Source organism: Artemia sp. Qi Xiang Cuo, chromosome 4, assembly GCF_049724085.1.
Source record: "Artemia sp. Qi Xiang Cuo chromosome 4, ASM4972408v1, whole genome shotgun sequence".
NCBI lineage: Eukaryota > Metazoa > Arthropoda > Branchiopoda > Anostraca > Artemiidae > Artemia > Artemia sp. Qi Xiang Cuo.
In genome coordinates, this window is record NC_142797.1 from 13,818,128 (window position 1) to 13,831,513 (window position 13,386).

At 35.2% G+C, this 13,386-nt stretch overlaps 1 protein-coding gene across 4 annotated transcripts in view; it reads left to right on the forward strand.

The window, feature by feature from the left end:
* Window positions 1–13,386, forward strand: part of LOC148952795 (palmitoyltransferase ZDHHC16B-like) — a 92,799-nt gene that overhangs the window by 34,692 nt on the left and 44,721 nt on the right. The window lies entirely within an intron of this gene.

Below are 13,386 nucleotides of genomic sequence, written 5' to 3' on the forward strand. Positions count from 1 at the left end.
TTGAAGTATTATTTTTTGTATTGAGTTGTGTTTATGTTAATAAACATGTTTGAAAAAAAACTTTTTTGTCAATGGATCTATCAAAAGGTGACTGAAAATATGAAACTTAAGGATAGAAAGTTGCTTAAAATATAATTTGAGTAATACAGAAAAGGTAAAATATAAAAAAATGTTTAGGCATTGTTCACATTTGTGTAGTAAGGTGCAGTAAGGCGAAATAGATTAAGTAATAGAAATAGATTTCAATTCTATTTTCTGTTACGCCTGAACAATCAGAGTGATTATTTGGGTGCGTGGAGCAGGTCAGTGAATATGGTGGTCAAAATAAATAAATAATTATTTTATATGGTTATTTTTGGTAATTTGGGTTATAAGGCTACAGTGCTTATCATACCAATTTGAAAAATTCATTAATTACCGCAGAATAAGGTTATATTGATAATTCTATTTTTAGTAAGAATCAGATCCAACACCTTTGTCTTTTTTCCGATGGTAGCTGAAGCCTCGACTCTTTTCATGTGCAACAGTAGCTGCTCGTCTCCATGAGTGCATGGGACACTTTCTTGGGCCCACTTCATATCATATTTTGTTTTAAGAATTCCACGTAACGGTTTCTGTTTTAAGCTTGTTCTGTCTGTCCGTGTTTATGATTTTCACTGCACTGAAAAACCTTTCAAGGACAACGTTGGAGAAAGGAAGAGAAAGCACAAATATTACTGCCAATCATAAATTTCTGTATAGCTAGGTTCCAGAAGAGTTTTTCTTTTAAAAAAAAAAAACAAACGCCAATAGATAATCGCATTCATATTTTCAACATTGATGAGACTTTGCTTATTCCACTCCTATTTGGTTTTGTTTCCATCCTATAACACTTTCAAATACTTTGAAACAAAGGGTTGGAGAGAACCAGGCCGTAGTGACTAAGCTGATACAGGGTCAACCATTTCTGCATATATGTAAATGTCATCATCAAAAGGAAATTGAGTTTGGATCTGCACCACGCTTTGATTTAAAAAGATTGTGTAGCTCTAAGGATCTTTTCAACTGGGTCATGGGGCACATCAAGATCTGATTTAACGTCAAGAGAGAGCCCTACCCGGTTGGACCCAGATAAATACTTTCGAGGGGAAGTTAAACACTTAGGCCATTCACATTAAGTTAGAATACATTTTTTGACTTCACATAGTCTTTTTCGTGAAGCTCAAAGGCAGTTCCTTGATAAGAGATTCAGTCAAAGGTTTCAGGTGATAAAACAGCGGTTTGTCAGCTTGAAAAACTACATTGAATTCAGTAAGCAATCCCAATGCAAAGGCAACAAATTCAAAGATGCACTTCATGACTGGGCTCAGATTTGTGTATACAAGCTCATTAAGCTTTGTTGGATCATCAGCTAGTAGAGGTCTGCAGTAGGCACAAAAGCATCCCATTGTTCCAAAATTCGTTCCAAAGCAATTTTGACTGAAAGTCACCAAGTCTGCCCAGTCTGCAGAATCTTATACATGTCAACTTGGTAGAACTTTTAATACTGCCTTTGAAGGTAATTTTTTTAAAAGCTACGAAAGGCTCGACCTTAGAAATAACCAAGTCATTTTCAACTAGAAAACTGCAGATTCTCGCCTCAAGAAGCCTTGTCTGGTTATTGAATCCATATTACAAAAAGTGATCAAGAGTATTCCAAGTGAACGCTCCTGTTTCAACGTTTATATATGCTTTTTGTGTTGGAGTACTTTATAAGCTCTGATTTTCCTCTTTTTCCTATCTTGAGATCAGATCCAATATATAAGTTCTTTTTTTAGCCATCCTTTGAATTGTGGGTGACTCATCCATGAGTCAACGAACTTATGAATGTATTGAATCAGAGTGGAAGAACTTTGTGCAGGTTCACATTTCCTTTGTTTTTTCTTTGGATGAGTTGTATAATCTAAAGGAAGGTAAAACATTAGAATTTGATTCTTCACTATTGCTATCTCTCCTACTTTCCTGAAAAATATTAGGCATCAGGGATACAATCTTTAAAATAAATAAAACATATCTTCCATGCACTGTTAACGTTGGTGTTATTAGTAGTGTGGCCCTACTACGTCTGGATACACTAAAACCTCCATTTTTTATTCATTGTTTATTTTGACTATCATATCCTAGAAAACCAATCCCCCTCGCTTTATAGCAAATTATACTCCTTTTTCTGTCCTTTGAGTAGAAGTTGAGAAGGAATGAAAAGTAACCATAAATAGAACACGTTTATGTTTTTGCAGCAGTTCATTGATTTGCTCAATTATGTTTATCAAAAGTGGGAGAAACATATTGAAATGTTTTTCCTATATAATGGTAATCATGGTTTCATTGCAACTGAAACATCATGTAACTGAACCGCAAGCACCTGAATATCTGTAACTGGACCCCCGTGCAACTGAACCACTGTGTAACTGAACCCCATTTAACTGAACCCTCGTGCAACTCCACCCTGTTGAGTTGAACCTCGGAGTAAATGAACCCCCGTGCAACTGGGCCCCCGTGCAACTGAACTACCTTGCAACTGAACCCCCGTGTAACTGAACCCTCGTGTAGCTGAACCCTCTTGCAACTGAACCACTGTACTCAGTTTTTCAGTATTCTACAAGTACGAGGCAATGTATTTGGTTAAAACAGGAGTTAGAATCTTTACATGTTCAACCTTGTTGGAACTGTTTGTTTTTTAAAGTCATGATATAAATGTCTGTCAAGATGATTCATAAAAATAACCTCTGTTTTGTTGTCATAAAAACAAAGAAAATCGGATGTCACAAACCGTTAATGCTAGATTTATTTGTCCTTTCTTATGTCTATTAATGGGGTCGCCTTCGCCCTTTCACTTTCTACGGGTCTAGGCGTTTACACCCCCCCCCCCCCCCGGAAAATACCTCCACGGTAAATATCCCCCCTCCCGGAAAATACTCCCCGGTTGAAAATACACTCCCCTGAAAAATACCTCCTTGGAAAATACCCCCACCCCTAGCAGCTGGTTGGTTTCCAATCACTTTTGACTTAGAAGAAAGGACTAGAACTCTTAGTTTCTGATCTAACAAGCCTCCTCCGAAGTTTCTACGACCATGAGGCGGAGGTGCGAATGAAGAAGGGACAGCCCCCACCCCCTATACAGAATAAGTTCTGCTCATTTTGAGGTTTAATGTTGCTCTTTACTTTCTTAATAACAGCGTAGATCAGAAATATTCCCAGAAATCAAGATGGATTAAACATCAATTTCACACTTCTGGTATGTTTTTTTTACCCCCTCTCCCTGAGAAAATAAACCCCCAACCAAAAGTCCTGAATACGGCCCTGGGGTTTACACATCAATTTCTGACCCCACCCTCTTCTTGTCTCTTCTTAGAACTAATTCTGTATATATCTGAAGGCTCATTGAGAGTTGGAATGTTTTGATATTAAAATACGCCCTTTGAGGCATCTCCCTCCCTCCCTAATTCCAAAACAATTATAGAACCCCATTGTAGGGTATAAAGCCCTTGTATTCAAATGTTTGGAATTATAAAACGACAGGCAATTTACCTAAGACAATGAAATTTGTATAGACCTTGATTTTCTTTCTTTTTTTGGCTAGTTTGGGACTCAGTGAGCCTTGAGATAAATACAGAATTAGTTCTAAGGGAGAAATGAGGGGAGGGTGAAAGTAGAAATTGATATGAATTCCCAGGGCCGTATCCACGAATTTAGTTTTGGGGTTTATTTTTTCGTGAGGGGGAAAGAACTTCAAAAAACATCAAAAATGTGAAATTAATATTTAATCCCTTTCGATTTCTAGGAATATTTCTGGTCAATGCTTTCATTATAAGAGTAAAGAGTAACATTAAACCCCAAAATGAGCAGAATTCAGTCTGCACAGGAGAGAGACTGTACCTTCCTCATCACTTCCTTCGCTTCTTGGTCGTAGAAACTTCGGAGGATGCTCAATCGATCAAAAATTGAGAGTTCTAGTCCTTTCTTTTAAGTCAAAAGTTATTGGAAAGCAACCAGCTGGTAAGGGGGGGGGGTATTTTCAGCGGGGGATTGTGGGTCACCCTGTTAAATTAAGCTAAGGTTATTTCCGATGACAAATAAACTATGCTAGGTCAATATAGCATAATATCTTAGCGTTTCACTTGGCAGGCAGCCAGGCTAAACAAGCAAGGGTGTCTCATTATAAAAATAGGTATATACAGCAAACCAGGCCTTTATCCCCTTGGTGCTGTAGAAACATCTATGAAAAAAAAACATTTAAGGAATACAAGAGACTGTAATTTTTGGTTGCTTTTTACACATAGTAGCTGTTCCATTTCGTCTTTTTTGGAGTTTATTTTTTTAAGCAAATTAATGTAATCTAGTTTCATGGCGACTTTACGGTTGTTTAGTACAGCAGGCAGGGGCTATCAATGAGAATGAACTGGCTTTCAATCACCTTAAACTTATCATATTGTAAATGAAAACATTCCGTATTGACAAGAAAGTCATGATCTTATAGAAAGATAAAAATGTTTGAAAAGATGAGCACAAGGTGACAGATCACCTGGTATCCCAAATTTTATACAATTTTTGGTATCATTAGAGGGAAGCAGTAGCTATTGATTGGAGTTCAATTATCAAGAATCATAAAAAGAGGCAAGGAGGCAGTGGTGTAAGAGGGGGGGGGGCTCTCTCATGGTGATGACTCCATGCCGCATCTCATTCATGAGACTTGACTGTCCCTAGTTAAGGCTTGAATAGAAGAAATGAACCAAGTGAGAGATATCTTGAGAAAATCCTAACATTGTAATAAAATATACAAGACAACATAATTACAAGAAAAACCAAGATTTTATTATTAAAGAAGAGGACTGTTTAGTTAATAGTTATGGTTATTTCATGGTAAATCAAGACTCAACAATATTATTCAAATCAAAGATCAATTTTTGTTCATATAATTGCTAGAATTGAAATTCATTATTTTTAAAGAAAAGCAATCATTATAACTAATATATTAAGACTAATATGTTCCTGCTTAAAATAATCTAATAATAATATTAAAGAATGGGATATATACCCATTTACTAGGATTTTAACATAATAAAATTAAGAAAGAGCAAGGAACACATTAGACTTACATTCTACATGCATAAAAGAAGCTTCAGCAAAAGCCATAACCCCAACAGACTTCTATGGTCAGTGTCACGCTATATAAAAGGATATGTTCTGTCAAACAAACGTATCTAAATTCAATCCTTCTAAGAAAGTGTGTGTATTAAAAATAAGGAAACTGTACTCCGACCTTGTAATATAAGCTTGCGTAAAAGTTTTTAAAGATATTATTATGCTGATATCTTCGAATAACTATAGAAAACTATTATAGTCGTCCCACTCAATTCCGCTGGCCTTTACAAGGATAAATCATGAGACAAGAAAACACAGAAACACAGAATTAAAAACATTAGCTTACAGCAATAGAAAATCAATTGAATTTTAGGCTGCAACGCTATTGAATGACTAAGTGAGCAAGAAAATTGTAAGACTATTAATAGACAGAAGATTATCAGCTGAAGGTAGCTTCTCTTCACTATCCTTTAATTATTTAATACTATTTTATCATTTGCGGTACTGGTTCTATTTTCCTCACATCTACAATCGTGCCTTATCGTGCCAGTAAGGAACGCAGAACCTTTTTACAACACGGTTCTTATTTCTTTTCTTCAAGGCCATTGAACAGAATAAGGACAACGAACGACTATCATTTTTTTATAACTAAAAGGTTTTAAAAGGTCAAATATTATTTAGAGGTAAATAGTCTACTTATTAAATGATATGTATTTTTTCTATTAATTATTACATACATTATTGTTATATTAATTGGTGCTTAAAAGTTAATAAAAACTAAGTAACCAGGGAAGAATCACACAAAACCCAAACATCAAGCTAAAACATAACCAAACCATCTATCACAACTAAATCCGTCACCGTCTTTCTAAGTTAAGTACTAACTATATCTGTTCCGTTGGGGCTAAGGGCAAAAGAAGAAAGCAAGAAAAGATCAATTCTAATGAATTGCTATTTTGTAGTTTCATTCAGTGACCATTGTACTCAGTTGACCAGTTCACTCTTAATTTGGAATCAAACTTCTCGTCTTATGAATTTGTGGTTCCCTAATAATATTGGAATCCTTTTGCTACAATAGCATAATTAACTAAATTAACTTATCCGTCAATTCCCCAAACAAAAATGCAATTTAGTCATTTACTTTTTTTTCTCAGAGGTTTAAATAAATGCATATATATATATATATATATATATATATATATATATATATATATATATATATATATATATATATATATATATATATATATATATATATATATATATATATATATATATATATATATATATATATATATATATATATATATATATATATATATATATATATATATATATATATTTATATTTTTTCTTTTTCTGTTTATTATTTACGCGGTACACAATTCAAAATTAACAACAAATTCCTTAATAACGAAGGCCTTATTTTCAAAACCACAAACTGTTGAGTTGTCACAACGTTCTGTCGTAGCCGGTTTGACTACTGAACAATAAAAAATCATGAAATAATTTTAAGAAGCCTGGAATCATCACTATAGGCAAAACTTATCCAAATAGATGGTTCAGAGCGCTATTTTTGGTTTAGCCTAGAATGGTTATTTGGAGCACTTTATTCTATACAGAACTTCATCAATTAAAACTAACTTTTAATAACAAGAATAAACCACCAAGAGACTTTATCATATACCATATTCTTTTCTCAATATCCATATCATCAAAATTAAAAATGCGGTAGACACTATGCTCACCGCAGATTGGCCAATCCTTCTGGTTCCCTGGTTCACACCAGGAATTTGGGGTCAGTATCCACTTGTGACCTAGCGGGCTTATCATATATGGAGCTCCTCTTTTGAGCACGGTTGTCTTTTGACACATCCGGCTCTTTCAATAAATCAATATTAAGTCTCGTCTCGGGATCCCGTAATTGTCCGTGGTTTAATTCTTCAGCTTGCAGACCTAAGTAATCTACATTAGGATTACTAATAAAAAAAAATGCCCGCTGCTAAAATTTCTAGTTCGTTAAGAACCAGATATAAGGTCTGACTGCTGTCTATTATCTCTCGACTTGGTCTCGATAAAATATTAACTATAATCTTAATCTCAGGAATATGTCTTATACGTATATAAAGGATTATCCACAGTAATGATATCGGGTACATCTTGCTAGAGAGAAATCCCGATGTTTACATAAATATTTAAATTTCTTAGCATCCGCATAAATATTACACAAGCTTCTCCAAATAATACTGAATCTGAAAGCTCTTCAGAGTTTTATATAAGCCGTATGGCTCCCTAACGATAGAAAACTGCTTGGAAAATGGTTTAGAGAAAACTCTACTAAAAGAAAAAAACGACTCCCATCCTTCCGTCATCCTTTTCCTGACAAAGAACAGCCCGGACTCCATTTTCAGAGGAGTCAACAAATAATCCAAAATCTTTTTCAGGGTTTGCCATATGAATTACAATTTCACTATCTTTAAGCGTTATTTGTCCAACTAAGGACAACCAAGCGATCTGTTGCTCTTCCTTCCATGCCCACGCTTGGGTCTTCTTTAATAATTTTGTCAAAGGAGGTATTAAATCATGATAATTAAGATAAAAGCATTTATAATAGTTGAAGTCCTAATTGAGATCTTAATTCAGAAATATTTTCTGGCCTTACTAATTTTTCAATAGCATCTAATTTGGATAATTGAGGTCTAATTTTTGTCACGTGACACTATGAAACCTAATACTGGAATAGATTCTTAAAAAAGTTGTGACTTAGACGCTGACAATTTAATCTTATAAGTTTTTAAACGCGCAAAGAAATCTCTTGAGATGAAATAAGTGCTCATTAGGGTTTGAAGGTTCTGTTTTAATAAATATATCATCAAAAAAAAATTGAAAATGAAGGAACGGTAACTTTCTGGAAATAATTTATCCATGAAGCTAGCGAAAGCTTTTGGCCCAAATACACTTCCCTGTGGTATTCTTGTGTAGCAATGGCTGCGGCCAGTTAAAGGTGATAAAAACGAGAAGAATTGTTGGTGCCTTTCATCAATAGAAACTTGAAAAAAAACCCACTGCACATGTCAAATTCACTATAGAACGTTCCTGTCGATAAATTTTGTAAAATGTCGGAAGTTCGAGGGGTTATAAAGGCTGTGTCTTTCATGTTCTTATTGACTGTAAGTAAATCAACTAAAATTCGAGTATTTTCTCTGATTTTTACTGACAGAATGTTTCCTTATATGGAAGGGAAAGAAGATGCCCTTTCCTCTACTATACCGAATTTCAGCATAGTTTATAAATGTTCTTTTAGCACTAAGCCATTTAATGAGGGATTCTAAACTGCTTAGGTAGTTTAGAATTCTATTTCAAGTGGTACATCAAGGCATAAAAACCGTTAAATAATTTATACATTAGTCATACGCTTCTTTAGAAAAACTATTTTTACTGTCTAAGAGCGATTGAAATAGGCTCTTGGAAAACTTTTTTTTTTAACAGTAAAACGTTAAACTTAAAATGAAATTCGTCATATTCTGGTTTAGGAATAATAATTAAATTATCACCATCAATAATTGAAATATTTTCTGTAGCTTAGTAACTAGCTTATAACCTACACTTTTCAATGTTATAGGGACAGCTTGTGTATCAGACATGACTAAATCACACATATATGCTAATCCTTCATTAAACCTGCTTAATCCTTAACCTTGGTTCCAAATTCTAACTTCCTTTTACGAAAGCGAAAGGGACTGTCTAGTCCTTCCATATTGTTGAACCCTAGGGTTACGGCGAAAGGCAATTGCCATCTACCGAAAATCCAGGAAAAGACTAACTGTCTTATTTAACAATCTATCCCTTTGAAACACTTGTGTAATATCTACACAGTTCTTTTTTTTTACGAATAAATCTTTTTATATTCTCATGTAATTCATGTTCAAAGGCCTGTTATTTAAATAAATCAATACTTGAAAGGAGGCATGCACTCCCCGGAACATTTCTAACTAAAGAAGAGTAGCTCTCAAATTCTGCATTAATACGCATAAAAAAATCCTACGACCGGCTCATTATTTTCATGTCTAACTTACATAATAAGTTAAATATTTTCGGTCGGTGAAATTTTATCAAGAAAAGCAGAGCACAGAGATTCTTTTAGCCCAGAAAAAATTGTAGCGGTCACATATTTTTCTAAATACAAGCTATACGGTTCATCAGACATTAAACCAGCGTACCTCTCGATCATAGCTGATTCTTCTAATCCCATTAATCTACAAACTCTCTGAAGGTCCTTAACCCAACTAGAAATTTGTTGTGGTTTAATCAACCTTTTTATAGTGGAAAATGGATCAATGGTGCTATAAGCTATATGTTGGAATACTGGAGCTGAGCTGGCGTAGCTCCTGTATTAACATTAGAAGCTTGCCCAAGGCCTGAAGCTTCCAGTGTCATTTTCCGAGTTAGGGACATTACTTAAGAAAGGAGAAATTAATTAAAGCTTACCAAACTTAAGCAACCAACTAATCCTGTTTGAGTGAACTGGAACCGAGGAAAAGGCTACTATATATTCTCATACTCCACCAACCAACAACTCCTTTATGAGGGTACCAAGTTGAGCAATATCCAAATATTATTTAATATATTTAAATATTATTTAATCAGTGAAGGCGAAGAAAAATTAAAGGGATTCAATTAATTATGTTAACTTATGTATTAAAAAATTGCAAAAAGGATTTGTTATCAAGGTTCTGTTCTCTCAAAATTAAGCGTAGCGTTAAAAAGAGGCGCTTTTAATGCAATAGAATCGCATCGCATTTTCGCTGCCACCATTTTGTAAGAGGGGGGGGTCTTCTCATGGTGATGACTCCATGTCTAAACTCAGCCATGAGACCCGAGTACCCCTAAATAAGCCTCGAATAGAAGAAATGAACCAAGTGAGAGAGATATCTTGACAAAATCCTAACATCGTAATAAAATATACAAGACAACATAAGTACAAGAAAAACTAAGATTTTATAATTAAAGAAGAGAACTTTTTAGTTAATAGTTATGGTTACTTCATTACAAATCAAGATTCAACAATTATTATGCACAATCAGAAATCAAAGATCAATTCTTGCTCTTATAATTGCTAGAAGTGAACTTTATTATTATTAAAGAAAAGCGAGCGTTATAAGTAACATATTAAGTCTAATATGTTCCTGCTTAGAAGAATCTAATAATAATATTAAAGAATGGGATATATACCCATTTACTAGGATTTTAACATAATAAAATTAAGAAAAAGCAAGCAACACATTAGACTTACATTCTATATGCATAAAAGAAGCTTCAGCAAAGCCATAACCCCAACAGACTTCTATGGTCAGTGTCACGCTATATAAAAGGATATGTTCTGTCAAACAAACGTATCTAAATTCAATCCTTCTAAGAAAGTGTGTGTACTAAAAATAAGGAAACTGTATTAAAAAGGGAAAGGGTTACAAAATTAGTTCATCGGAAATATACTCTGAAAGAACATTGGCTTAAGCCGGATTCTACCAAATTCATAGCAACTTGATATTAATTCTAAAATTAGAAGGACATTCCTTACAGTGGAAAGAGGAGATGGCAGAGAAGTTTTAATGACAAAGACACACAAATTTCTCTTATCTGGATAACTAACCAAGTTTTCGGTAAAGGTGCAGAAAAGGGCAGGAAAACGGACTCCTGACGAAAACATCTTATTTATTACTATATATTATTCATTCTAATGGGCTCTACAGGTACAGAGGGTTGTCCAGTACAAGGAGGATATACACAGTTATTTTCTTACTACAAGTCCTTGTTTAATTGAGCGGTAGCTCTGCACTTTTGACTGCAGGGGTCTCTAATCTGCACCTTTACCAGTTCAGTTCAATATGGGTTTTAATTCAAAAAAATATATATAAAAATACACTTAACTTAGTTCCTTGTGCATTGATGCACGTTTGGGCCCGTAATAATTGCACAATATACATACAGCGTGGCCTCCTATCCTATCCAATTTCTAGCCCGACCCGCCTTGAAATACCAATAAATTTAACACAACTTCTCCTCCGCTCACACCCCTTGAAGTATCAAAATAAAATATAATAATTAATAATGATATCGAAAAATTCGAAACATAATAATAATAAAATAAATCTAGAAAATAAATATTTAATCTTTTAGATATTTTTTCACATTCTTTTTAAAGGAGCCGAGAGACCTATATGACCTCAGCTCTTGCGGAAGTGCATTCCACTCTCTAGCACACGCAATTCTAGGAGAAAATTCCGACCTAGCTGTCGGTGTCGGGGGTATGTAAATGTCTGATGATGATCGTGTATTTATACTATGGATTTGTGATGTTAGTGCGAATAAGCCTCTAAATGGTGATGGGAGTGTTCTTGAGAAATATTTGAAACAAAAAACGGTGCAAGATAGTCTGTAAAGTGATGCCATTGATAGTCTGTTTGGTGCTGGGCTTAAAATTTGAAGTGCTTTATTGCGAACTGAGTTTAGTCTCTGTAAATGTGTCTTGAAATTAGATTGCCAAACCGTAGAACAATATTGAATGTGAGACTTGATAAGTGCATTGTAAATCAGGATCAGTATTTTTTTTTTTTTTTAGGGAACTGGTGATTGAGTTTTCCCAAGATTCCGAGGCTCCTTGAAAGCTTCGTCTCGACACTTGCTATGTGGTGTCTGAACGAGAGGTTTTCGTCGATTAAAACCCCTAGGTAACGAACGTGTCCTTTTTCTGGTCTCTTGATAAGTCCACGAGAGGTTTCTATACCAATCACATCAGGAGCCAGCGAATCTATACGTGAAAAAAATAAAACACTCGATTTGTCAATGTTGATGACTAGACGATTTGCGTCCATCCATAGGTACGTTTCTTCAAGAATGTCTTGTAGCTTCGTTTTGAGAGACTTGATGTTCCATTCTGAGCTTGCCATAAGTGAATCATCCGCAAATGCCGTTAGTTCGTCCTCGGCTTCTACTATAGACCCCGGCGTTGTTTGTGGTATGACATAATTTGCAGCAATAAGGGCAACGATTTGCAGAAGTCAGTACTTGCTGAAGATCATTTACGTTAACAAGAAACAGTACCGGTCCCAATTTACAGCCCTGTGGCACCCCGCAGATAACTACGACATCATTTGTATGGATATTTCCTGTGTACATTTGACAATTTTCCAAGTAAGACTTAAACCAATCTAGGACTTGGCCACGAACTCCAATATGATCCAGCTTTCCTAGTAATATTTCGTGGTGCATGCTATCAAACGCTTCCTTAATATCTAGAAGCACTGCTGCAGGTAAAGCACCCGAATCTAGGATTCTGTTTACGAATAAACTTAGTGAAGTAAGGGCGTCTTCGGTTGAATGGCCAGCCCTAAACCCGAATTGGTGGCTGTTAAAAAAGCTTTTGGCCTCTAAATATTGGTACAGCTGGTTTTTCATTGGTGTTTCAAAGACTCTCAAGAAAACTGGTAAGATTGAAATGGGTCTATAATTTTCTATGTCTGTATGACTCCCACCTTTGTGAAGAGGTATTATTTTTGCCTTTTTTAACATTTCAGGAAAGATCCCTTTATCTCATGAAAGATTTACAAGGTAAGTTAGCGGCTCAGCAATGGCCGTCACTACTGCTTTCAGTGCCTTTGTGTGGACCAGGTCGAAACCTGAAGCAGAAGAGCCCTTCAAATTTTTACGAGTAATTCGAGCTCACCTGGTGTTACAGGACTCACTGCCATTGATTTCATACGCTTCAGGCCAAGGTATTCTTTGTATGATTTAGATGGTATCCCGACGAAATTTGCTGTGGTATCGCCGATATTTGCGAAAAATGTACTCAGCGATGCGGCAACCTGTGTAGGTTCTGTAATTTCTTCATCATTCACGACCAATTTCGCTGGTAATGTGGAAGACTTAGTGGTTGCCCGTAGTACCGAGTTGATAATTTGCCAAACTTTTCGACCATCCTTCCTGCTTTCCGTCAGCTTTTGCTGCAGGTAGCCACGCTTTGCTCTTCGTAACACAGTCCGAAGGACTTTCCTGTATTGCTCATACCTAGTTCCTTGTGCATTGATGGTTTTGTTTCAAATGATTAGTAGTGTTGAAAGACTTTCGAGCCACTCTTCTCCTGATTTCTAGGTTAATTTAGTTGCTGTCGTCGTCTCCTTGAAGGCTCTATCCAGCATAGGGAAGCATTCAAACATAACACGGTTCCAAATCGACTGTGCAAAAGATTCTTAACTCCCTTTTTTTTCTTTACATCAACTTTATTTCATT